The sequence below is a fragment of the Sturnus vulgaris genome, chromosome 11, assembly GCF_052056855.1.
Source record: "Sturnus vulgaris isolate bStuVul1 chromosome 11, bStuVul1.hap1, whole genome shotgun sequence".
Taxonomy (NCBI): Eukaryota; Metazoa; Chordata; class Aves; order Passeriformes; family Sturnidae; genus Sturnus; species Sturnus vulgaris.
In genome coordinates, this window is record NC_142253.1 from 2650309 (window position 1) to 2674645 (window position 24337).

General features: G+C 42.8%; 1 protein-coding gene across 4 annotated transcripts in view; it reads right to left on the reverse strand.

Annotated features, from left to right (window-relative positions):
• Positions 1-24337, reverse strand: part of CHL1 (cell adhesion molecule L1 like) — a 127824-nt gene that overhangs the window by 79859 nt on the left and 23628 nt on the right. For 2 of the 4 annotated variants that reach the window (XM_014873744.2, XM_088171247.1), the window contains exon 2: positions 17208-17288. The gene's annotated coding sequence lies outside the window, so the exon portion shown is untranslated. Of the gene's footprint in view, positions 1-3563; positions 3752-5479; positions 5590-17207; positions 17289-24337 lie in introns of those variants that run through there. The other 2 variants (XM_088171245.1, XM_088171246.1) reach the window with 2 other exon arrangements.

Genomic DNA, 24337 nt, shown 5'->3' on the forward strand with positions numbered 1-24337 from the left:
TTATCAGTTCCTAAACCCAGCTTCCACAGGACTCTGCTTGGAGTATTTAGTGCACCCCTGACGTGCAATGAATTTACAACAAGCTGATTTTTTTTTCTATTCTCATACCTGAATCTTTCTTTTTAATTAAAAGAGAAAAATCAGTGTATTGTTGTCTCTGCAGTTGGGGTGTTTATCTCCTCTCCTCCTTCTCACGTTCTTCCTCTGCACTTTTTTGCCTACAAGGCACAAAGTACTGACTGATTTCCAGACACAGTGCTCCTGAATTTAATCTAAATTAAGCCCCACATCCAATTTGATAACAAATCCCTGCAACACAAGTATTCACACTTGGTAAATACTGCATGATTGTAATTACAAAGCTAAAAATCAGAACATGAAAGTGTTGATTAATGCTTCAAAGCAGATTTCCCAGCATTCTGAACATGGAATCCATCTGATTCATCCTATATGTGATTGCTCTGTTTGGCCTCAAGCTAAAAAATTAAATTTTTCAAACTATTTCTTCCCACTATAAATGTTTCTGCTGGGAAAATTGGCCACTTTCTTTCTTTCTTTTTCTCTCATTTAAAGGTCTTTGAATTCAAGCCATACAGTCAATAAATACATTTTGATTTTGTTATGTTCTGGAAACACCAAGGTGGTTTTTACTGCAACAGACATCATCCCTGAATGGGAATTGTGACTTTGGGAAGCTGAGTTGCTAAATTTCAAAGGATTCTCCTGTAGGAAAAATCAACAAACAGATTTTTTTTTTTTTTTTCCCTAGTCCTTTCCAACACCCTTTTCACCTGCATGTGAGGAAGAAAACCCCAGCTGGAAATGCACCATTGCTACACCCAAACACTGAGAAAGCTGGCTAAACCACAGATATATTCACATTTATTTCTAAATCGAAGACAGAATAAAATCACCTTTCTGGAGCTGCAAGAGCATCCTTCCAACCTTTCCTTCTGGGGAAGAGCTGGATTCCCATGCCCTCCTTTTCCAGGAACCAGCTCTGAATATGAGGCTGAGTTTTCCACCCTGGAAAAAACCTGGGCAGCCTCAGCCCATCCAAGGTGCTGCTCCTGAGAGGGTTTTGGGAACCTGTTCTGCTGATAATTAACAGCCCCTCTGAGCTGGAGCATCCCTGCTGATTTCCCTACCACAAGATGCAGCACTTTAATATTAAACAGCCACAGGGGGGGGGGAAAAGAGGGAGGGGAGAGGAGGGAAAATAAAACAAACAACTAAAAAAACCCAAACCAAACCAAAAACCCCCCAAATATTAAGTTCTTAAGTTTTGCTGTCTGAAGGGGATCCAGTCTGCAGATATCTGTTTGGACAGTTGTGCACAGGGCTCTCTGAGCTCGGTGTCAGCTCAGACAGATGAGCTGAATATTCATAAATTCCTCACCCACCACTCATAAATGACTTTTCCTTAGCCTGACAAACTGTGGGGGAAATGAAGATCCCACCTCAGCAGAGCTTTTCCTGGACATATTCCATGGATTCTGGGCAGAGTGTGCAGTGAGGGGGTGAGGAACCCATGGTTTCAGTCACTGCTTTCATCAAATTTCTTTTTTTTTTTTTTTTTTTTTGCAGCTGCAAAAGCCTATACAAGGAGAATTAAAGCTTGTTTTATGGAAGTAGGAGTGGAAAAAATCCCAATCACCCCAATGCTTATGGAAAATAAAGTGAATTCTATTAGAAAAGTCAAATCCCTAGGCACTTCCCTCCTCAGTGGTATTTGCCAGGCCTTCCACAGATAGATGGGAAAAATTCATTGACCTAATGCACAAAATTATCATCATTAATATGAAAACCTAAACATGCTAGTGTGGGGCATTCAGAATCTTTATCCTACTGATATTCCTGTGGAGAATATTTATCCTGTTATTCCTTTGGAGAAATGTCAGCAGAGGACTGAGCAGAAAGGAAAACTGGAGGACTAATTAAAGCACATTTAAACCATGAGAACATAGAAAATGGTGTATTTTCCAGGATCATTAAAATAAACCTTAATTACAGAACCCAGGTTTATCTGTGTCATCCAATGTCACAATACTTCAAGGCAGGTGATGAGGAGAAAAAGGCAAAAATCTCCAACAACTGCATCCAGCAGCAGAGCAGTGTCTGCATAATTCATCATCAGTCATGCACTGACAGATTCCAAATAATTAGTATTATTCACATTAACTTATGCAATTCCCCTGCCTAAAGAGAAGCCATAAAGAAATGTAAAGTAATTATAAAGTAGAGATGCTCTGCATGGGCTGGGAAGTTCTGGTGGAGCAAAGCTTGGAGAGAGGAAGAAAAACAAAACTTGGTAAAAACACAGAGTGGCAAAAAGTGCAATTGTCAAAGGAGAAAAGTAAATTAATTGAAAATTTAAAAAATTGAAAATCAGAAACTTTCATCTCTACAAGGAGATCTGTCTGAAAAAATAATTGCCATTTCCTTCCTGTCCATACAGAGCCAAAGGTAGAATCCCCACTAAGGTAACATCAAAGTTGGCAAGAGATTCCAGCAGAGTTTCACTCCCACCTCCAGAAGGAACTGCAAGAACCTCCAGCACTTTTGGATAAATCTTCAGAACCTGGAAGGGCACTGCCTCCATGTGCAGCTGTCCCCATTTATTACACAGACAAAAAGAAGCTGCTTTCCCTCAGAAGGAGCCAAAAATTAATAACAAAACAAAACAAAACAAGCAGCCAGGCAAAGCCTGGCACATCCCAGAGCAGCCAAATCTGGAGCTCATTAGCCAGGAGCTCCTGCACAGCCCTGGGGACTGCACCTCCTCCTGCCAGCTGGGAATGTCCAACCTTCCAAATGGCTGGGATGGGACACTCTGAAAATCCAAGCAGTGCTGAAGAGAATCTGATTTTCAGCAGAGGAAGTCAAGACTTTCCTAAAATGTCCCCACAAAGCACCCGAATCTGAGTTTTTTCAAAGCTCAACTGTATCACAAACACACTCAGCAAAGGAAACCCGGTGCATGTGGGCAGCAAACATCTGGTTAAAAAAATCTCATTCCTCTCTGACCCAGAAGGCAGGAAAAGTAAAAGGAATTGTTCCAGTAAAGGTTGTTTTAGATGTCTTTTAAGAAGCAGAAAGCACCAGGCACTTGAGAATAAACAAGTCTCAGCTCTGAGGGGACATCAGGCACAGCTGAGAGATTGAGCAAGCAGGGTTTGTTAAGAGGTAGAAGAAAAGAAAAAGAAAAAAAAATAATAACAGCAACAATAAAGCCCACAAAACATCTGGGCTAAGAGTGGAATATCAGAAACCCTGCCTTTGTAGACAAAAATCCTGACCTTACACCGAGATGTGCAATAACCAAGGCTCTGAGCTACACAACTGCAAAGAGACCAAGAGAAGGTGGAAAACAGACAAAACCAAAAAATAACAACTCAGTCTTGTGGGGACACAGCACAAACATCCCCCCAAAGTGCAGAGACACCACCACAGCCCCCAAACCCTGCCCTGCACACCATGAGCCAGGCAATACCAACATCTGCCCCTTTCTGGTGACACCAACCAGCCACCAGACCCCCAAAAACAGTTCAGAAATTCCAGACCTTCCTGGGGCAGCCTCTGTGCTTCTCCTCCTCCTCCTCCTCCTCACTGCTCTGGATGGCTCTGGCACCTCTCCTGTCCCCTCATGCTCCTCCTGGCTTGGTGCCACCTCCTTCCCTCCAGGATTTCTGCTGCCTCTGCCCCCCAGAGCAGCTTCCCCAAGGAATCCCGACAGTCCCAGGGGATTTAACCTGAAATGCTCTGCAGATGCTCTCAGTGGCCATTTAAGCACTGACTCATCTTCTCCGGGAGCCTTTTAAGGAGCTGGGCTGGCACATTTTCAAGCTGCATTTCTTAATCCCGAGTTTTGCAATTTGCAGGGTGATACATCCTGGTGCTGGAAATATGGATCAGATGGCAGCAGAATCGCATTTATCAGGGGAAAAGCGTTTAGCACCAGATTTTCCTGTATGTGGCACTTGTAAAGGGTGATCCTAAAATATCTGAGTTTGTCCTTCTGCCCTATCTCAATTAGCTCCTCTTAAAGGGAGTCAGCTGAACTTGGCCAAGAAAGACATAAATTCCATCATCTGTTACAGCTGAGCAAATGATATTTTAAATAATTTTTTTAATTCATTCCTCGGTTCTGCTCACTTCTGTCTCTGGCTCTCAGATCTATCAGAAACTTTTCCAAAGATTGTTTGTTTGTTTGTTTGTTTTTTACAATTATCATCATCCTATCCCCTACATCTGCCTTAATTTTCTGGGGGGGGGGGGGGTCTGTTAAAATTAGCTTATCAATAAATTTTATGCAGCCAAATTACTGAAAGTACCGTGAAACTCTGAGTAATTAGTGTGTAAATAATTAACACTCAAGTAAGATCACTTCCAACAAGTCCATCCTAGGCTATGAAGGCTTCTCACACAATTGCTCTTAGATCATAATGAAATATTTCTACATCTTCATTTTTCAACCCTGGACCTTCAAATTCCAGAGAGGACCAGGTTCCTTCCAGGAGGATCTCAGGATTCACCAGAAGACCTTGCACCAATTTCTGATGTATGACAGCTTTTTTTATTAATTACATTTCCAAACAGTAAATGATTTTTGATTATTCTGAATTTTCTAGCAGAAGTCAGTGTGCACCTGCCTTTGCTACGTCACCAGGCTGCTGCTTCTGTGCAACTTCCTGGTGAGATAAAAGCCTGCAAGTACTTTTATCCATCTTTTCAGTGATTGCAGATGGGTGAAAGTGGCAGACTTGGAGACAAAAAACAAAAAACCCAACCCAACTGAGTCAGAGAAATCTGATGATTCATGCAAACCCAAGGGAAGAGGAATGAAGGAGATCTGGTGCCATATCTTGCTGGAACACAAGTAAATAATATCCAGGGCATCCAGGCCACTAATTTGGACAACTCAGCAGGGAACTGGACAAGACACAGTTACAAATTAACAATCCCTAATCACTAATTAAGCTAATTCCTTATGTTACACTTCTCAATGAAGTGATGGAAGTCTGGAGAGATTAATATCAAAATAATATTCCTAAATGTTCACCCAGTAATGGAGCAGGGATGCTCAGCCCCTAAGGATCAGGTGCTGTGCTCTGGATGGCAGAGCTCCTACCTGAGAACATGGAATACAATATTTATTCTTTCTACACATAAATACACATCTGGGACCTGTAAAGGACACTTAACTCACAGCAAGGCAAAGAATCAGTGATGTTTATTTGATATTTTTTAATGGAAATCTCTGTTCTTTGCAGTTCTATCACTCTACAGCAAAACACACACACACAGAAAAATCCCAATTCCTTTAACACACGATCCTTTCCTGATGTATTTGTCCCCAAACCGGTGGCACAACACTCCTTTTCTGCCTTGTGGCACAATCATCCAGCATCCAGCCCTTGGTCCTTGCCTCCTGTGGGATCCACTTTTCCCCCAGACACAGCTCTGAATTCCAGCTCACCTGTCCTGCAGGTGGGAGAATGGCTTTGAGCAGAACCAGTGCCACGAGAAACCCAAGCTCAGGTGAATCCTAACACCAGGCAACCTTCTCTCACTGTCCTTTAACACCTCCTGCAAGAAGGGAAAATAAAGTTTCAGGGCTGGCCACTGCCAGCAATCCTCAGGGAGCCCAAAGGCTACAGCTCATGATGGGAACTTAAAAAAAAAAAATCTGTCAAAAGCATCAGCAGCCCTGAGGGAGACAAATGTCCGTGTTCCAGCCCCTTGGCTGAAGAAATCCTTTAATGAGTGGCATCAAGAACTGCTCTTCATTACAAAGAAATAACAAGCAGAAAGTTTTGCCAGTGCTTTCTGAATGTGGCTCTTTTGGTGATCTACGAGTGCCTTGGCAAGGCTAAAATACAGAAAGATTTGGTAAAGCCACTCCTTCCCAAAATGCTGGTTTTAAATGTAAAAATGTCTCTGTTAGCATCTTCAGGGTGAAATGATCATTTGTTCAATGCCAGGCTGGGCTTTCAGAGTTTTACTGAGAAATGCTGAATTATCCAATCTCTGGGGACTGACCCATCCTCACCCACCAGCACCCAGAGGTGCTGGGAGACCCCAGAAACACCCCTTTGCCAGAAGTCTCCAACACTCTTGAAGATAAAAACTCCAATACAAACCCTTCAGAGAGAGATGAAAATCCTGTGTGATGAGCAGGGGTTTGGCAAAAACTGCACATCTTGACTGGGGGATAAAGGTTATAATGTTGAAATGAACTGGATTAATGAGAACAGGTGGTTTTTGTTTTTTATTTTTTCCCCTGGCAGAGGAAAAAAAAAAAAAAAGCTCTTTTCTGGGGCAGCTTGTTGAGGAAATGAGGCTCCTTACACTTGTACAGCCTGTCCCAGCTATCCTCCACCTCTGGCAAGCAGGGGAGCTGCAAAAGAAAGAAATTCCAGCCACTGAGAAAAAAAAAGACATTGCAAATTCTGTTTGAGAGCAGCTGACTGGCAAATCTCAGCCCATTTGCTGGCAGCTCAGGCTGTGCAGAGCACAGGCTGTGAGTAACCCTGGAGTATCTCCTGCTGCTGGGGAAGGCAGAACAGGCACCAGCTCTGCCCCATGCAGGGACTGGGGATGTCAGGTAGTAGGAAACCAAGAGAGCCTTTTAGGTTCACAGGTTACAGAATAGCTTGTTTTGTCAGAAAGGCTCGATTTTTAATTACCTGGAGAGAATTGCTTTCCCTGTTATTTTGTGCTCTAGGGTTATTATTAACTTTTTAACATAAATCTGCATTGTAGAATTGTAAACCCGAGTTGGTTAATGAAAACAACCACCCTGTAGGGACACAGCAGCTCAACAGGTGATCAAAAAGCCTTTTTTGCATCATTAATCTGCAGGATTTCATGGAAGAATTAAGAAAAATAAGCACTTCTCTAACACAGGCATGAAGCCTCCTTGAAAATCTCAATCCCTCCCCCAAAACCAGTTTGCCCAGAACCACTGCACAGCAACAAGGAGCCCCTCAAACCCGGAATGAAATCATTAAGCAGCAAGAACTCTGTGGAGAGCTCTCCTTGCCCAGTGGCAGAGGTTTCATAGCCCTCGTGTCTCGTTCATTAACTCCCAAATGAGGGATGATGAGCACAGACAGTGTCCCTTTGTGTCCTGGCTCAGTCCCTCGTTAGTGGGTGTCCCCTCACCCCTGTCCCCAAGACACAGCTCGTGCTGTGACAGCAGAGACCTGCTGGCAGCTCCAGCCAAGGCCAAGTGACCTCCAGGCAGAATCCTGGGCATCCCTCAGCAGCCTCTCCCCAGGGAAAACCCACCGTGGATTTTCCATCCATCCCAGTGCCCTGACACCTGCAGCAGCCCCTCTCCCACTGCCAGCCCTCAGCCAGGCAGGGATCCTGCCAGGATCCTTCTCAGAATCATCCCTCACATCCCAGGAGCCTTTGGAGAAGCTGTGGCTGTTAAAATCTGGGAGAGCCATAAAACAGTACCCAAGTCCTTGAATTTAATGAGGCAGCAGCACTTGTGGCTGACTCTTCCTAAATGTATGTATGGAAATAATTCCCTTGGAATGAGCTCGTGTGGCAACTGGCTTTACTCTTCCTGCTAATGATAATAAATTCCATCCAAATCATGCCAGGCACTGAATAGTTCCTGTCCTGTGCTTACCCTTAGCCCTGGGCAGGGACAGAGGAACAATGACACTGAGGGGAAAAGGTGCATCAGGCCACTGAGCAATAACTCATTGCCCTGCTTTGCCAGACTCAGACACAACCAATGATTTTGTTTCTGGCAGGATAAAAAATGCTAAGCTCGGCACGGAAATGTTAAGAAGAAATTGATTTTTTTTTTTTTTTTTTTTCAAATGGACACATGAGGAAATATGCAAAGTGAGAACTCTCCAAAAGGTATCTGCCTGCTTGGAAATCCTATTTCCAGGCAGCCACAGGAGATGGTACAGCCAAATAAACAGATTAAAACCCAAGGGCTGTCGGTACAACTGAACAACGATCCATCTTACAGCTGCTCAGGAATAACTTCTACTGCAGCAATTTATGATGGGGCCTGACAGGAAGGGTTTGGAGGGAACATGTCAATAGCTCAGCAGCATTTAAAGAAAAATCCCCAAGACATTTCTCACATCTCTGTCAGGTGATATGAAAGGAGACAGCAGAAAGCTGAAAGAAAAATTTTAGAAATGGGAGCTGCAATGACTCCCAAGCCTCCTGTGGCTGCCAGGGGGTTGATTTAGGCAGGGTGTAATCCTGGGATCCATCCTGGGCACCCCTAGGGAGAAGTGAACGCCAGGGAGGGGAGAAGAGCTCCCAGCAAACATCAATTTGTGTGAGCAGCTCCTTGTCACCACCCGAGCATTGTCACAGGCAGGACAGGTGGGCACAGCACAGAGCACCTGGCTGGGGACAGGAGGGCAGGGCTGGTGCTGCCAGAGCTGGCACAGCCCCAGGACAGGGAGGGGGATGCCTGGAGAGGCTCCCTGGAATAGAGAGAGTTAAAGGAATAAAGCAGGGATTTATTAAAAACCCTTCAAAGGATTCACCTTGGGCAGCACAAGAGCCTGGCCATGGCTACACCCAAGATGGACCCTGGGTCAGGAGTTTTCACACTTTTATCAGTTTGGGTCCATTTCCATCTTGGGTTCATTGTCCAATCCCAGCTCCAGGTTCTGCAGTCCCATCCTCCCAGATTCTCTCCTCCATTCGCTGCTGTTTGCACTTTTTGGGGCTGGAGCTGCAGCGTGTCCTTGGCTGTGGGGCTGGAAAAGGATTGTTCTGTGTGCCTGAGCTGGGAGGAGAACTGGGAACACTTGGTATGGAGTTCAGAGTTACACACTAATGCAGTGCAGAATTTATAAAAATATGAAAGGTAAAACTGAGAGCATCAAGGGAATGGCTGGAGAGGCACTGTGGGGTTGTTCTCTCCTGGAGAAACCTCAGCTCAGGGAATCCCATCCAGATCAGGAGTCCCACCCAGGAGGGATCAGTGTCAGAACTGGGACTCAGACTGGGACTCAGGGAACAAGGCAGCTCCTCAGCACATCACAGCAGTCACTGCTGCCTCCAGATGGAACCCTGGCAGTGCCAAGTCTGCCTCACAAATCCCATCTGCACGCCGTCGCTTTTTGAGGCCTTCCAAGGCACCACAACTTCAGAGAAAAATGCAATTCTAATTGCTAGACTGATCATCTTCCTATTTTTTATTAGCTTAGTGTTTTACCTGATAAGGAAAAAAATTAATACATTTTTTTTTCCTTATTCTTAACCGACATTTCTGGGTTTGCCCCACTGACTTTGGTATTTATCTGAACTGGCTTCCAAAATAAATGCCATTGGTAAATTAATTCTGTAATCCTCCTTACGTCACAGGATGCAAATCTGCATATATAGCATTTGCTTATCTACTTTTTGCTATTAATTCTTTCATTTTTAATCGCTTTCCATTCTCTGACATTTTCTTATTCTATTCTGTCACATAATGAATCTAGAAAATAATTCAATAGTAGCTCAGTCACTTTCAGAAAATGAATTTGTATTTCCATTTTCTGAAGGGTACTGTGTTGTTTTTTGCTTTTAAATTATTTCTTTTATTCCAAAGCACAAGACTGAAGGTAGTTTAATATCACATCTGTCTCAGAAATCCCTAAGTGGAAGGTGGCATTGCAGAAAAGAGGAATATTCTTCATAGCAGAATGAAATACATTAACGTTCCAAATCTGCAGGGGCAAGACTTGGAATAAACTATTGAAGCATAACAAAAAAAATAAAACAGGCTGCAATTTTTGACAGGATCTCAGAATGTGTGGCTCACTATTCTTTTTAAATACATTTATCATATTTACCATGTATTTATTATTCCAATATACCTTTTGCCATTGTCAAGAGAAACAGTGCAGTGTTACCAAGCTCCAAAAATCCCAGTGCACACCAAGATGGGCAAGATTTCCAGTTTAACCCTTCCCACCCCTCTAAGTCCTCTGTGTTGGATGCTTGGGCTGCCCAAAACCAATTCTTCCTCCTCCTCCTGCTGCTGCTGTTAAACTGAATTTGCTCCACTCAGACCTGGACCTGAGTGAGGATCACACATAAGGACACCAAAAAAGGGAAATGCAATAGGAGAACATAACCACACCTGCAGTGCACTTATTAAAAAAAAAAAATAATAATAATAAAGCTGCCTGGTTATGGTGGTTGGGTGAGTAATGCAGAAATGTGGATCTTCAAGTCTTCCAATCCAACTAATGGAGACTAATTAAGCAATAAGAAGTCGTTCATATAAATCCTAATGAGTTTTTCTAATCCTTCAATAGCTGAATTAACCATGATTAATCAAAAGATAAAAATAAAGATGGTCACTTACAAAAGAACCTTTTACTTTTGGTGACAAGTTCCCTTCTTCCTACCTTGCCTGCAAGAAGGGATTGTAAAGGTAAAGGGCAACGTTAGTTCCTTACCTACCTGAGAAAGAACTGCAAATCACAAAAGGTTGGCATTTTCTACATCTTTTTTTAACTTCTTTTTTCACAAAAAAAAATGTTTTGCAGTGACCAGACCCTTAAGAGGATTCATTTTAACTTGGACTTGGACTTCAATCTGAGCAGAGAGCTGAGGCCTGTGTGGGTAAGACACAGCTGGAAAAGTCAGTAAGGATTAAATTCCTTTTGAAATACTTCTGCATCTGCTGCAGTTCTCTTTCAATTAGCAGGAATTCGTTTTTAGCACTCTCTGGGAATGGCTGAGGGCAAGAGATGGTCAAACAGAGCAGTTGTTTTTACAAATGGGAAAAAGGAGGGCTCCATAAGCCTAAATTCAGATCACTGGAAGACCCAGGAACAAATGAATAAACAATTAAATTTTAAGTGCCTCCAGGAATATAAAGTGAGAAGAAACTGCCAAGATGTGAACTTCTAATCATGTCAACCTGATCTTTCCTTTTTTTTTTTTTTTTTTTTTTTAATTCAGGATAATTACCCTATCATAGGAGGGAATTAGATGTGATATATTTTGAGTAGACAAACAGAATATGTTTGTCACAGCAAGGTCCATTCAGCAACTTGTGAGTTTACACTGACAATAAACACACTCAAAGATTATTTTTTGTCTTTCCATTTCCAAATTGAGGGCCCACACCAGCACAAGTTTTTGACTTGACCCCACATTTTCATGAGTCATACACAGTGAGAGAGATTCACCAGGACAGGACAACACTTCTGGTGAAAAACAATCTGAAATAATGAAGATAATTTAATAAAAATATAGTCAAAGTCCTACTTAATTTGGAAATAACCAAGGGCAAGCTTTAAAAGATGATTTTTTTTTTTTTTTCAGACAGGCAGTGGGAACAGAGGTTGGAAAGGATAAAACCCAAGCGTGAGTCAGCAAGGAGAGGCTGCTGCCAGACACAAGTGGTGTTTGGGGAAATATTACCAGATGTTAAGCACAGGACACAGGAGGTAATTATCCATGCGAGATTCAGAAAACATGACCTAGAAAGGAGGATGTTTGCTCACCCCATAAAGAGAGAGCTGGAAAAGGGACATGGCAGCAATATTCCAACACACGGCAGGGTTTAATTAAGAAGGCTCCAATCAGTTGTACTTTGGGAACACCAGGAGTGGCTGCCTGAATTCACTGCGAGGGAAATTAAGGACAGACAGTATGGAAAGCTGTCTGAGCTGTACACTTGATCATTTTCATACTTTATCTCCAAGAAAGCTGCTGTGACCCATTGCTGGGAGCTTCCAAAATGACCTTGGCACACCCACCTCTGCTGGAGGCAGGGGATGCACTGGGGCCAGAGGGCTCAGCTAGTTCAGGCCTTCAAGTTTGGGCCAGATTTGCATTCTACCCCTTATTTTTAGCATCAAAACCCAATAAATAACATCCTACAGAAATATTATTGTCTCCTCTGGAACAAAACCATTTAATTTGGCACAACTAACTGCTGCAGCACCAGCCTTGCACTGTCTTCCTTTTCAAATTCATATTGGAAACCTTCAAGCCAGATCAATTATGGACAATAAGTTGTCCACACCTGAGAATTCCCAAAGCATCCCTCCCTAAAGGCACCTCTTGATCCCAATGCTCCCAGTTTGATCTTTTCCAAACAAACACAGTGACATAAAACCAGAATAGGAAAAGCTCCCTTGTTACATTTCTAACACTCCTGTGTACATTGGGTTTTTAACATGATCTTCTCCATATTATCCTCAGGGAAAAGCCTTCAGGAGGAAAAGGGTGGCATGTAAAAAACTTCCTTCACTGTGATGTTTGTATTACCTATTCTTACTCAGTTTTCCTTAATTTTCCATACATTTGGTGGTCCCATATAGCATTTTGCAGTAAAGCTTATTTCAGCATCAAAGCAGAATTTTATCCTTCAATTTACTAAAGTAACTGATGAGCTTTGCTGATGATGAATTTAACTTTGTATGTTTATGTGATTTTATTAACTCGTTTATATAAAACTGGATTACACTCTATTACCAATCTATTTTCTCTGTGTCTACAAGTATCTGGTAATACAGCAGATAAATCTGAAATAATAGGAATAACAAAAGTACTATTGTGCACAATTATAGCTTGTAGCACCCAAAATCAGACATCATTAGTAACAAATGATGACATTATATAAAAGAAATACCATCTGAAAACTGATTTTACACGGCATATTAAAGGCTTGATGGCTCAGGAGATGGGTAATAGAATAAAAAGCTTTTATCTCAAGGTCATCAATTCAAATCCAAGTCAGACTGATAGCAACTGAAAGCCATTTGATGAGAGTGCTAATGAGCCCAGGCTCGTTACTGGAAATTTAAGAACACTTCAGCACTCTGCTGTCCTGGGCAGGAGTCAGGGAGGTTTGGAGGAGCAGGTCCAGCCCAGCACGCAGGGCTGTGCTTCTCTCATTACCACTGCCAGCCTGGGCTTTCCCTGCTCGGCTCCAAAATCCAGCACAATTCACTGCTGGAAAAGAGGATTGTATTTCCAGCACCCCGAGTGACTACTTCAAATGAGGCAGAGGCATGAGCTGTAACAATTCCAGGTATTAATGCAGCACTTTTATTTGATATCTCACTATTTTCCTGGCGTGAATCAAATATTGTGCCAAAGCAAACCAGTGCAGGGAGAGAAAAGAATCCCTGTGCAAACTCCAGCAACTGTTCAGCTGCTCTGACACCAGCCAGCAAATAAAGCAGAGCACATATTGCATGGCTTGACAAGCAAACTCAAAATATTCTCTGATAAAATCCCCGGAATAATTTCCTTTGTTCTGGTATAATACCTGCACAACTCATTGTTGGCTCTGGTATTAACATGATGCAGAGCACTGATAAGAACCTCATTGATGTTGTCCTTTTTATACTGAATGAGATTTTTATTAAAAATACCCTTCCAATAAAAGCAACAAAACACTAGAGATGAATATTCAGTTATTTTCAAATTAAAAAAAAAAAAAAAAAAAAAAAAAAGCATCCCAGAAGGAATTTGCTTTCATGTCTTTCACAGGCAAAGCGCTCAGTGTTAAATCAACACCTCCAAATACCTGTTTGCAGGTGTAACTGGGGACACAGAGAAGCACCAGTGTGACATCATCATTATAAACTGAGCAACTGGAAAATGTCCCTGCCCATGGATTGAGATATCTCAAACCATTCCATGATCCTGTAGGAATAGGGCAAGTGTTCCCTGTAATCTCTGGAACCCACAGATTCCTTTTTGAACCTCCCCAGGTCCCTTCCAGCCTCAATTCTTGCATTATTCTAAAAATTAACCACCTCACAGCTCATATAAACTCCATTCTCAGCAGTGCCTGGGTTTAGAGGAGCAGGTTGGAGTTTCAGGAGTGAATAATGGATTAATTTTAAAGGTACCCAGGTGCCTAAAGATGCATTTTACAACCAGCTTTGGCTTACCATGTCTGAATCAATTCTCTTAATTCAATTTTTCCCCAGTGCAATAACCATTAGAAATTCAGCCCTGACCCAGGGGAGACAGCAGAAATCCCCAAACTCTCACTTTTCTGCTGTCTAGAGATGCCTCAGCATCAATTCCTCAATTAAAACCCTATGGATGCCTCCTATTTCAGTGCTGAACTTGGTAATTAATTCCTAAATCCTGATAATTTCATGTTTATAACAGTGAGAACAAAACCTTCAAATTTATTTTGATTAGCTATTTTTATTAGCCCCATCCAGGGATTCAGGGGCAGCCACAGCTGCTCTGGGCACCCTGTGCCAGCCCTGCCCACCCTCCCAGGGGATTATTTCTTCCAAATATTTGATCTAAACCTACTCTGTGGCAGTTTTACATAAATTCTGTATCCCACATCAGCCCAAGATGTTCACCTCTGGTGCAGCTGTGCAGCCTCCAGCCCTGGATTGCCAATTTTTCCCCTTCCAAGGGTTCAGGATTTACCAATTCTGACTACCTGAGGTTAAAACTAGAGCTTCCCTTACCCAGCCTGCAGCACCAAATGGCCCAACTGATTTCATCTCTATCCAGAAAACTAACTGTCAAAAATATAGAAATATGGGTTTGAGTGGATTTTGGAGTGTGGAAAAATCCCAAATCCATCAGTTAAGGTCATTAGCTCATGTGACACTCGTCGCTGAAGTCAATTTTCAAGGATAAGCGTGTGACAAGCTGACTGGAGGAATTCCCCTTTAATGCATTATTAATTCATTTATTATTACAGTTATTATAATCTTTATGCAGGGCACTGAAGTTTAATTTGTTCTCTATGAGCTAATCTTTTTAATGAGCCCTTTCTTCTCCTCAGGATGGGAGCTTCCTCAACCACTTATGTAGCTTTTAAGCAAGTAGAAAATGACAGGACCACATACCCTCCTCATAAACACAGCTTCACATATCATGCCCTGAATTTTCAATGAAAATGAACGATTATCAACTTTCCCACTGCCAAATATCTTTTAAAAGGTAATATATTCACCAATAATGCTCTAAATATAGGGAGTTCATCTCGCAATGAAATCTTAATTACAATTCCTCTCTCTGACAAAGAGGAGAAATGCATAAATAAAAGCCCCTGTGTGAGTAAATGCAGTTATTTGTGGGGCAGCACAGATTAACTCCAGTCTGGAGCCCCATCTGAATGGCTCTGGGTTCATTCTCTGGTCATGCAGGGCAGGGAGGTCACGAGGCTGATCCCTGCCCCGAGAAACAGCTCAGACAGAGAGGAAACAGCACAAAAACACTAAAGTGGGTGGCTGGAGCTGGGACCCAAAGGCAAGAAATATTCCAGTTCCAAACATCCACACTGCAGGCACAGCCAAGCTCCAGCTCTGCAGCACTTTAGCACTTCCTTAATATTCAAAAACCACGTGGATGTGGCACCTGGGGACATGGGGACATGGCTAGTGGTGGCCTCAGCAGTCAGTTGGATTTGATGGCCCTAAAGGTCTTTTCCAGCCTAAACGATTCTGTGATTCCATACAGGAACCTGCTCAGGTGTGCACTTGGAATGTTGCACCTGCATTTCCCGTGCTCCTCCCTGGAAATGGAACAGCTCAGCCCATGGGACACCCTCCCAGAGAGAAGGGCTGGGGATAAAAGGTGGGAGAAGGTTCTGGAGGTGAGCAAGAAGAAAAGACAAAAGGTGGGAGAAGGTTCTGGAGGTGAGCAAGAAGAAAAGACAAAAGGTGGGAGAAGGTTCTGGAGGTGTGCAAGAAGAAACAACACAGATTGTCCCCCAAGAAAAGCAGAGCAAATCTTTCTTCTTTTTCATTCATACCCCAAAACCATCCAGACTTCCATGCTGGCCTTTCCAGCTGGATGGTCTGGAAAGAGGGAAAGTTTCTCAGCTAACTCCCAAACACACCAGGAAGTCAGTTTTTCATTCAGAGCTGCTCCCACAATGAGATAAATGGAAACATAACCAGATTTTATGGAGATCTGGACTTACACAGCAGCTGGATCCTGCTGCCTGCCTGATTAGCTGGGGTTAATCAGAAATTAGTAAATTATTTTCTACTTGGAACAATCACTGTCTGTAATGGAAAAAATCCATTTATCAGTGGGTATAAGAAAAGAATTTTAAAAAAATTCTAAAACATTTTAAACACTATCCAGAGACACTTCATTTTGTCAATAACTTTATCATTCTGATTTTTACAGACCACAGAAGTTCTCAAAATGAAATTCAGCAGATACATAAGAAACCTGCCCTCTACAGTAGCCAAGGCCAGTGAGAAGAGCACAAAATCCTAAAAAATAGCAGCTCCAAAGGAAATTATGGAGTAAATAATTCCCATTATAGACAAAGCTTTTACCTTGAAGCTCCTGTTAATAAAAGTTTCATGGGAAATGAATATGTTGGTAACCAAGACTCCCTTTTCAGCAGCCACAAACAGAAAGAAAATAGAATTAGAGGAGGTGTTTTGTTGGGTTTTTTGTTTTGTTGTTTTTTTTTTTTTTTCTGAATAGGATTTTAAAATAGTTAAACAAGCATACAGAACCCCTTTGCCAGTGTGATTATTTCCTCCAGGCACATCTCCCTACAGGACGGGTCCCTGGGCACTAAAATCCCATGGAAACAAACTGTCCTGGACAGGTCCAAGCCATAAATAACTGCAGGGCTCCAAAGCCTTTTTTCCCTGCTGAACAGTGCTTGGCAGTGCCACCACAAAGGCCCTGCTCTTCCGCTATTTCTCTTCAACTTTTAGGAAATCCAAGGAAATCCATCCCTGCCCTGATGGCCACCAGCAGCTGCTGCAGAGCAGAAGGGGACACTGACCTTGAAATAATCAGGGTAGAATGGTCACAGCACCTTTTTCTCCAGAACTGAGGGGCTTTTTAAAATGTAAAATCACAATTTCCTCACCAATTAGTTGTTACAACAGGATAAAGCCAGGCTTAGGGCTCGGCTCCACGCACAATAACCAATGTTTGCTTGAGCTGCAAAAAGAGAAGACAAACAAGCTCCATCTGACCTCGGAGCTGTCAGGCTCTCAAAGCATGTCCACACCCTCCAGGGAATTAAAATCACAGGGAATCATTCCAGAACACACCTAAATGCACAAACACACACACACACACGTGTTTGTGCTTTTATAGAGAGCTTCTTCCAGACAGAAATGGCATCAAACGGGTCCAGAATGGTTACAATGAACTGTGATGGCTCAGAAAAAGAGGCAAATAAAATCAACATCCAAACCAGAAATATTGAATTAAAAATAGAAATATGCATTTCTAACCAGTACATGTGGCTGTTTCCTCCTCAATGCATGGTCAGGTTGTAGTTTTACATCTGAATCCTTCTCCCCATTTTACTGCATCTAGAAATAAAGACAGAATTGTGATTTGAGTAATGGCATGTCACATGTTGAATTTATCTAAAACCAGTACCTTTATCAGTACAATTCCTTTGCTTTATTTTTTTTTTCCCTTGTATGCTGAGTTTCTGTCTGATCTCATTCCCCTTGCCCTTCATTCACCTGGAAAAGGAGAAGTTTCTCCATATTTGAATAACAAAAGCAACATACCCCATGGAATAGAAAAAAAACGGGCTGTAGTGAGAAGATCTGATTTTTATTCTAAATCTGGTTTGTGGCCTTAGAACGAGGCACTTTTCTGCACATTTCTCCTCTCTTCCTTTGCCTTTCTCGTCTGCTTACATTACAAGCTCTCTGAAGTTGTTAAGTGTTTATACAGCACCAAACAGATAAGATTCAGCTTTCCTCAGAATCACAAGATAACACAAACCCAGAAACAATAAATCTTATCAATCACCACCTACATTATTGCTCTACTAACATGAAACACGTTTCAAAGTGATTTTCAATAGTTACTTTCCTTTAAAGAAAAATAAATAAAAAAGACTCGTGGAAGAAAAGCACATCCAAGAGGAAACAGATCCCTTAACTGTTTTCTGGGGTTTTTTTTACACAATACATTCCACCTGTTTTAAACACATTGACCAAGAGCTGCATTTCTGTATCTTTACTACAAGACAGGACACACCTCTGCTCTTGACCTCGACATTCTCACCTCCAGCTGGGTCACAGGATGCTCCACTGGGATCAGCAAAAGCATGGAAAAGACTTTGGAGCTCTAATCCCACTTTTCCTGCTCTCCCAAATGTTACAGCCCACACACTGTAAACACCAGACTGATTCCTGTGTCACCCAGGGGCAAAAGAAGCACACGAGCACCATTTTGGGCTGGTTTTACCTCTGTGGGTCACCTTTAAAAGTGATTTTTCCTTCCAGCCTCTCAGTATGAATGACAAGATATTCAGTGAGACGTCTTGAGGGAGAAGAAGTGATAAGGAGGAATTCAGCTAACCTATTTTCTTTCTTGTCACTACCTGATAATCTCTTTATCTGCTCTCATCTCACCAGGTGCAGACAGACATATTTCCCCATGGACAGGGCCAATCCCTCTTCCAAAGTGCCCAGGTGCACCTGGACCTCCTTTCCCAGAGCGTTTCAAATTCATATTGCAAATTGCCCCTGATCTTTTTGGGGTAAACAGAGACAATTTCAGCACACACAGATGTAAACGTATAAAATGTCAGTGCTTGTTGCCACACACATCTTTAGCCTTTCAGGGAGTTTCTGTGGCCATGGGCACACGGGGAACACTTATAAGAATCTCCCCATCAACACAAGTTTGCAGTTTCACTGAAACACAACTCACTAGCACATATATTTTACAGTTTGACCCCTCTGTCGATAAATTACGGTTTTGATGTGAACAGAAAAGCTCGGTGGTGATTTAGGAACCCTAATTCTACTTTCAGCTGCACCTTAATCCTTCTTGACTTCTATGGAGGCTTTAGCCCAGCAATGTTTGCTCTCCTGCTGGCACTGCACTCGGTCTTTCAGCGAGCCTGCACCTCCCCTAAGCAATGTGACTGCAATTTGTAATGCCAAATGCAAACTGCCTGAGCCACAGCCTGTGCCAGCTGGGCACAGCCCAGCCGAGCTGTGCCAGCCTGGGCCAAGCTTTGCAAGACATGCCTGGGCTGGAAAACAGAGCCAACCCCAACCCAGCCCCATGCAGAATCACCAGGGCTGCAAAGCAGAGTGGAAAAATCCTTCTGCCACGAACAGAGGCCATTTTCAGGATTTCAGTTTATCACAGGGCTGCATTCAAGGAGTTCAAGGCAAGATGCTGTTATTGCATCAGGTCCAGACTTCCTGCCATTATTACACTTCCCCCAGTGAGCTCTGTATTAAGCCAATTCTCCTGCAATTGATTAAAAGCTCTCCTCCAAATTTAAAAAAAAAAAAATTAAAAAAAATCTCCTGTTTATTTAGTGACATAGTGAAAAAAAAGAAATTCAACACTATTTCAGCCTGGGATTCTGAGGGAGGAGGGAATGATGATTTGTACCTCCCCCCTCCTCCTATTTTATAATCTCTCTCAGAAATCACAGCAGAGAACAGTAACTCAAATGCTTTATAGCTGAATTCATTTTCATCAGCTGTCTCCTATCTTTACCAGTTGTTTGTCTGCTTCTCCCATTTATGCTGTGCATCTTGGACTTATCGATCTTGTAAGCTTTAAATTACAGCTATCCATGGGAAAAAAAAAAATAAAAAGGAAAGCAAGAGGCAAACGACAACAGGAAAAACCAGACCTGATAAAGGATTTCTGAAGGGCTGCTCACTTTTGCTGAAAGAAAATCTTAATGGCATTTCCTGGAGAGGAGATCCGTGGGGCTGAAGTTATTAGTGGATTGTATGGACAGAGGACAGGCAAAAAAAAAGCTGTCAGATTGAAGGAAAGGGTTTCTATCAAAAACTGTTTCAGTGAAAAGTGTAGGAAAACTTGGGGAAAAAATACAAGATTTATACAAGTATCCATCAGCTGATTTACAGCACTGGCTTTATTAGAGCCAGCCAATTTATAGCAGTTCTTGTGGTTTCAGGGTGAGTTTAAACAACAAGAATTCACTGCTCCCCAAAATCTCTGGAAATACTTCCCATGACAAAGGCAGAGCTGATTTCTGTGCTCAAGTGCACCCACTGCAGCCTCAGCTCAGAGCCTGCCCAGGGGCTCACTCCACACTCTTGGGGCTGTCACAGACTCAGGGAATCACAGGATGGAAAGAAACCTTCAAACCATCTCATTCCAACCCTCCTTCCATGGGCAGGGACACCTCCCACTGCCTTCCTTAAAGAACTCCATGAATCCCCAGAATCCTCCTCCTCCTCACATCCAGCACTCCCTGCAGTGATGCTGCAGCTCCCCAGGGAAGCTTCTCCAGGATTTTGGCCAAGGCTCTTCTGTAACATGAACGGAAAATTATCACTCAGAGGGCTCCATTCTAGGTGTTCCCACCCGGGGAAGGAAAAGGGAAAAGGGAAAAGGGAAAAGGGAAAAGGGAAAAGGGAAAAGGGAAAAGGGAAAAGGGAAAAGGGAAAAGGGAAAAGGGAAAAGGGAGGATCATTCCCCCTGTGGAACGACCAGGCACAGACAGCTGTGCCCTCCCTTGCTGGGGGCTGTCTGGTTGCAGCAAGTTCCTAAACTTTCAAAATCGACCACGGGCTTATTTCACAGAGGAATAACTGAAACCAGTTAATAATTATAATGAGAAAACCTGTCTCCAGTCTGCACTGAAGACTCAGCCTGCTGCTGGTTTTGCATGCCTTGAGTACTACAAGGGAAAAACCTGCACCCTTCCTAAATGGGATTTAAGACTGTCCTAGAAACCTTGTGGCCTGAATCAGAGTTAGGTGCCCTGATATGGTAAATCTGTTGGGATTTTTAAAGCTGAGAAATTAAAATCTAATCTTTTCCTCTGTGGGTATGGGCAAAGTGTCTGCATGTCTGGGCTACAAAGGCATTTTATTATTCTGATGTTCCACAAGTACAGTCACTCTGTCTTTCAGTTTCCCCGAAGGTCAGAGGGAGCTGACAGACTCCTGGGTGAATGGGGGAATGCAATTCACATTTCCAACAGCTGGTCACTCCTGCCCTGCCTCGCAGTGAGCTCGGTGTGGCACAGCAAGGGGAGAGGCAGCAGGGCACTGAGATGCTGTGAGACACCCCAGGGTCCAGCTGGGGCTGCTCAGTGTCTGAGCAGAGCCAGGAGCTGGGCTGGCATCACCCACTGCCTCTGGCCATGCCACAGATGGCACCAGCAGCTTCCCAGGCTCCTGCATCCCCGGGTGGCAGAGGAGGAACAAAGAAAGAGGGATGAGCAGTCCCTGCTGCAATGTCACCTTCACATTCCATCCATGCATTGCTCCCGAACAGATACACAAATGACAAAGTAAAAAACCTGCCAGTCAGGCTCAGATAATGCTCTGCAAATGACAAATAAATATTTAAATGCTGCTTGAATTGTGCCTGCTGCAGATCCCTGCAAGACAGAGAAAGGTAATTCACAGATTTGTCCCGGAGGACTTTGAGAAGAGAAGAATGGCATCAAAGGAGGGAATTCTGGCCAGGATGGAGCTCTGGCACTGCTGTGGCTGCTCCTGGAGCCAACCTGCTCCCACAGCACCGTGCTCTGTACATCAAACCTGCCTTGCCTCTGCTCTCAGTGCACTCCACAAAGGTTGATCCTATTTCAGGGACGTGTGGGTGGCAAAGGGATGAAAGGACCTAAATCCCAGCACCAGGGCTGGGCATTGTCCCCATCAGCTCCAGCACACCAGTGAGGCCTCAGCTGCACTTGTGCAAGTTAACAGCTGGAGGGTTTTCAAGGAGGAGGTTCTGTCAAGCAATAAAAAGATGCCTTTTTTTTTTTTTTTTTTTTTTTTTTTTTTAACTAGCTTGGAAAATAGCACGGGATGAAGTGGATAAACTTTCCCAGCAAAAGGTCAAGGTCCTTACAGCTTAGGGATCCCACATCAATGCAAATGTGCTAAGGGGAGTTTTTACAGTGATGTCTTCTGACTAACACCAAGTACATAAAATTAATATGGGTTGAGAAAAAGAACAGCAAGAGAGAAAAGAAACTCTTTATTAAAGAAACAAACATTCTCTACTTAATTTTACCCATGTGCATTTTGAACACAACTCAGCAAAGATGCAATGTGCTGAGAAGAGTCAGCACAAGCATTTTTCTATTCCTTAAATTATATGATTATTTTCTTTTCAGCAACAGTAGGAGATATTAATTTTACAGGAATAAAATTAAGATATCTAGCTTAGTAGACATGCTCTGCCCATATTTCAACTTTTCCCACCAGGAAAAAGAAATTAATAAAAATATGTTTCTACTCTGTGGCACATATAGAATAAGGTGGCTCGTAATTACTCCAAGCAGAGTGCTACAAGTTTGCTGAAATACCTGTTTGTTTATTTATTACTGGAAGTGCTATCAGAATATGAAGAGAGCCTTGCAATGCTAATCACAGCTGTCTGGGGCCATGCCATGATGCTGGCTGACAGTTCCTGTGATTTACTGCACCAGTAAAAGAAAGGAGCCGTGAACACATTTTTGTAAATCAAGTCTATTGGGCCAGACTTGGATCCTCAATTACTCAGGCATAAGAAATGTTATTTCTTTGCCAGTACATCATTCAGGTGGTGAACTTAATAGTATGGATGTAGGGCATTAAAAGCTGTTAGAATAGTTACCAGGAGAAAATCACCTTGGCTCCAGCACCCATGCAAGGGCTCATTGCTGCACAGTCTCTCTCTCTCTCAACCTTGTCATTACCCAGGGACAGCAGAGCCAATTTTTCCCGACAGAAAATGTCAAGGTCTGTGCAGAATCACCCAAGTTTCACGTTCACACCATCAGTGAGTGCTCAGCAGTTAAACCCCGTGCCAGACACACACGAGTTGAGCTCAGATTTACAGTGCACACCAGGTGTTCTTATTGCCCCTAAAGGGAACCTGGGAGCAGGGCACAATCACCTCTGTCACTGTTCCCCTGCTGGGTCAATAAATCCTGATAGTCCATAAAAGTCAGTGAGCAGAACCGACAGCACCAGCAGTCTGTGAGCACTTTGGGGTGAAATTTGGCACATTTAGCACCTGCCTATTAGAATGATTCTGCATTTAATGTCCCCGAGGTGCAGGCAGCACTCTCACTGGTTTTAAACCTGTGTTACAGCCCCACTCACCACGAGGGATGTGCAAACCCAACAGCACGTGGGCTGACAAAAGGATTTTTCTCCAAGGGGGAAGGCAGAATCCTGAGTGTCTGCACACCAGCTGAGAAATACCCACTGTTTTCCAGGAAACCTGTGGAATCTTATCACAATGTTGGGGTTTCAGGAATTAAAGCAGCCAGAAAACTTCGCTCTGTGGTTTTGAAGATATAAAATCTTTAAAAAACTGATTTTTCAGCTGTTCACACCCAAACCCATGGTCATACTCAGGAAATCTGGAGCAACTCTCAGCATACAGAAATAGAATGCCCAAAAGATTTGGGTTTGAAGGGACCTTAAAGCCCATCCATCCCACCCTGCCATGGCAGGGACACCTCCCACTGTCCCAAGCCCCAATGTCCAACCTGGCCTTGGGCACTGCCAGGGATCCAGGGGCAGCCACAGCTGCTCTGGGCACCCTGTGCCAGCCCTGCCCACCCTCACAGGGAGGAATTCCTTCCCAATATCCCATACAAACCTTCTCTGTTTGAAGGTAAACAGTCTTCAACTCAAATAAATCAGTGTAGGTTTTTAAAGTTACAATTATTATACTCCACCTGACAAACCATTTCCTCGTGTTTCCTGGTTAAAAATGTTATGCAAATTGAACTGAGGGTGTTTATTTTTTCCACTCTACAACCCAAGAAGTCAATCCCATACAAGCTGTCATGAGCATGAACTCTGAAAGACCAGAATGACCTAACCCATGGCACTGAATGAAATAACAGGCAAAGGAGTTTGAAAATATTTTTTAAATGATCGGTTTTCCACTGCCCTTTTCTTAACAGATTTAGAGCATAGTTTTAATGAAGGACGATTTTTTCCTGTTATAAAGATAGTTCACTGTTAAAGTATAATTTTCACTTTTTTTCCCCAAGGAAATGCCCTTTAAATGCACTTGAAAACCGTCCAACATTAAAATTGGAAAGTCAGCCTTATAATATGTGATTCTATGCTGAGATTGCTAATGATCATACAAACTAATAAGTAACTTATTTGGCATCTAAAATGATAAGCAAATCACGAAGCAAGCAAACTAAAAGATTTCTACACCCAACTGGCAAATGATTCACAGACTAAAAAATCCTCTACAGACAGACATAAAAGTGAATTACTGTCATGCAGAAGGAAAAGATGAAGTCTATAGTCTGAAGTTGCTCATTATCCCTCATTTGTTCAATTCTTATCTTGATTTGGTCATCAACTCTCTGCTTGCTTGTTAAGATGGTCAAGCCATGCAAACAAAGTGATATTTGTTCCCATAACAA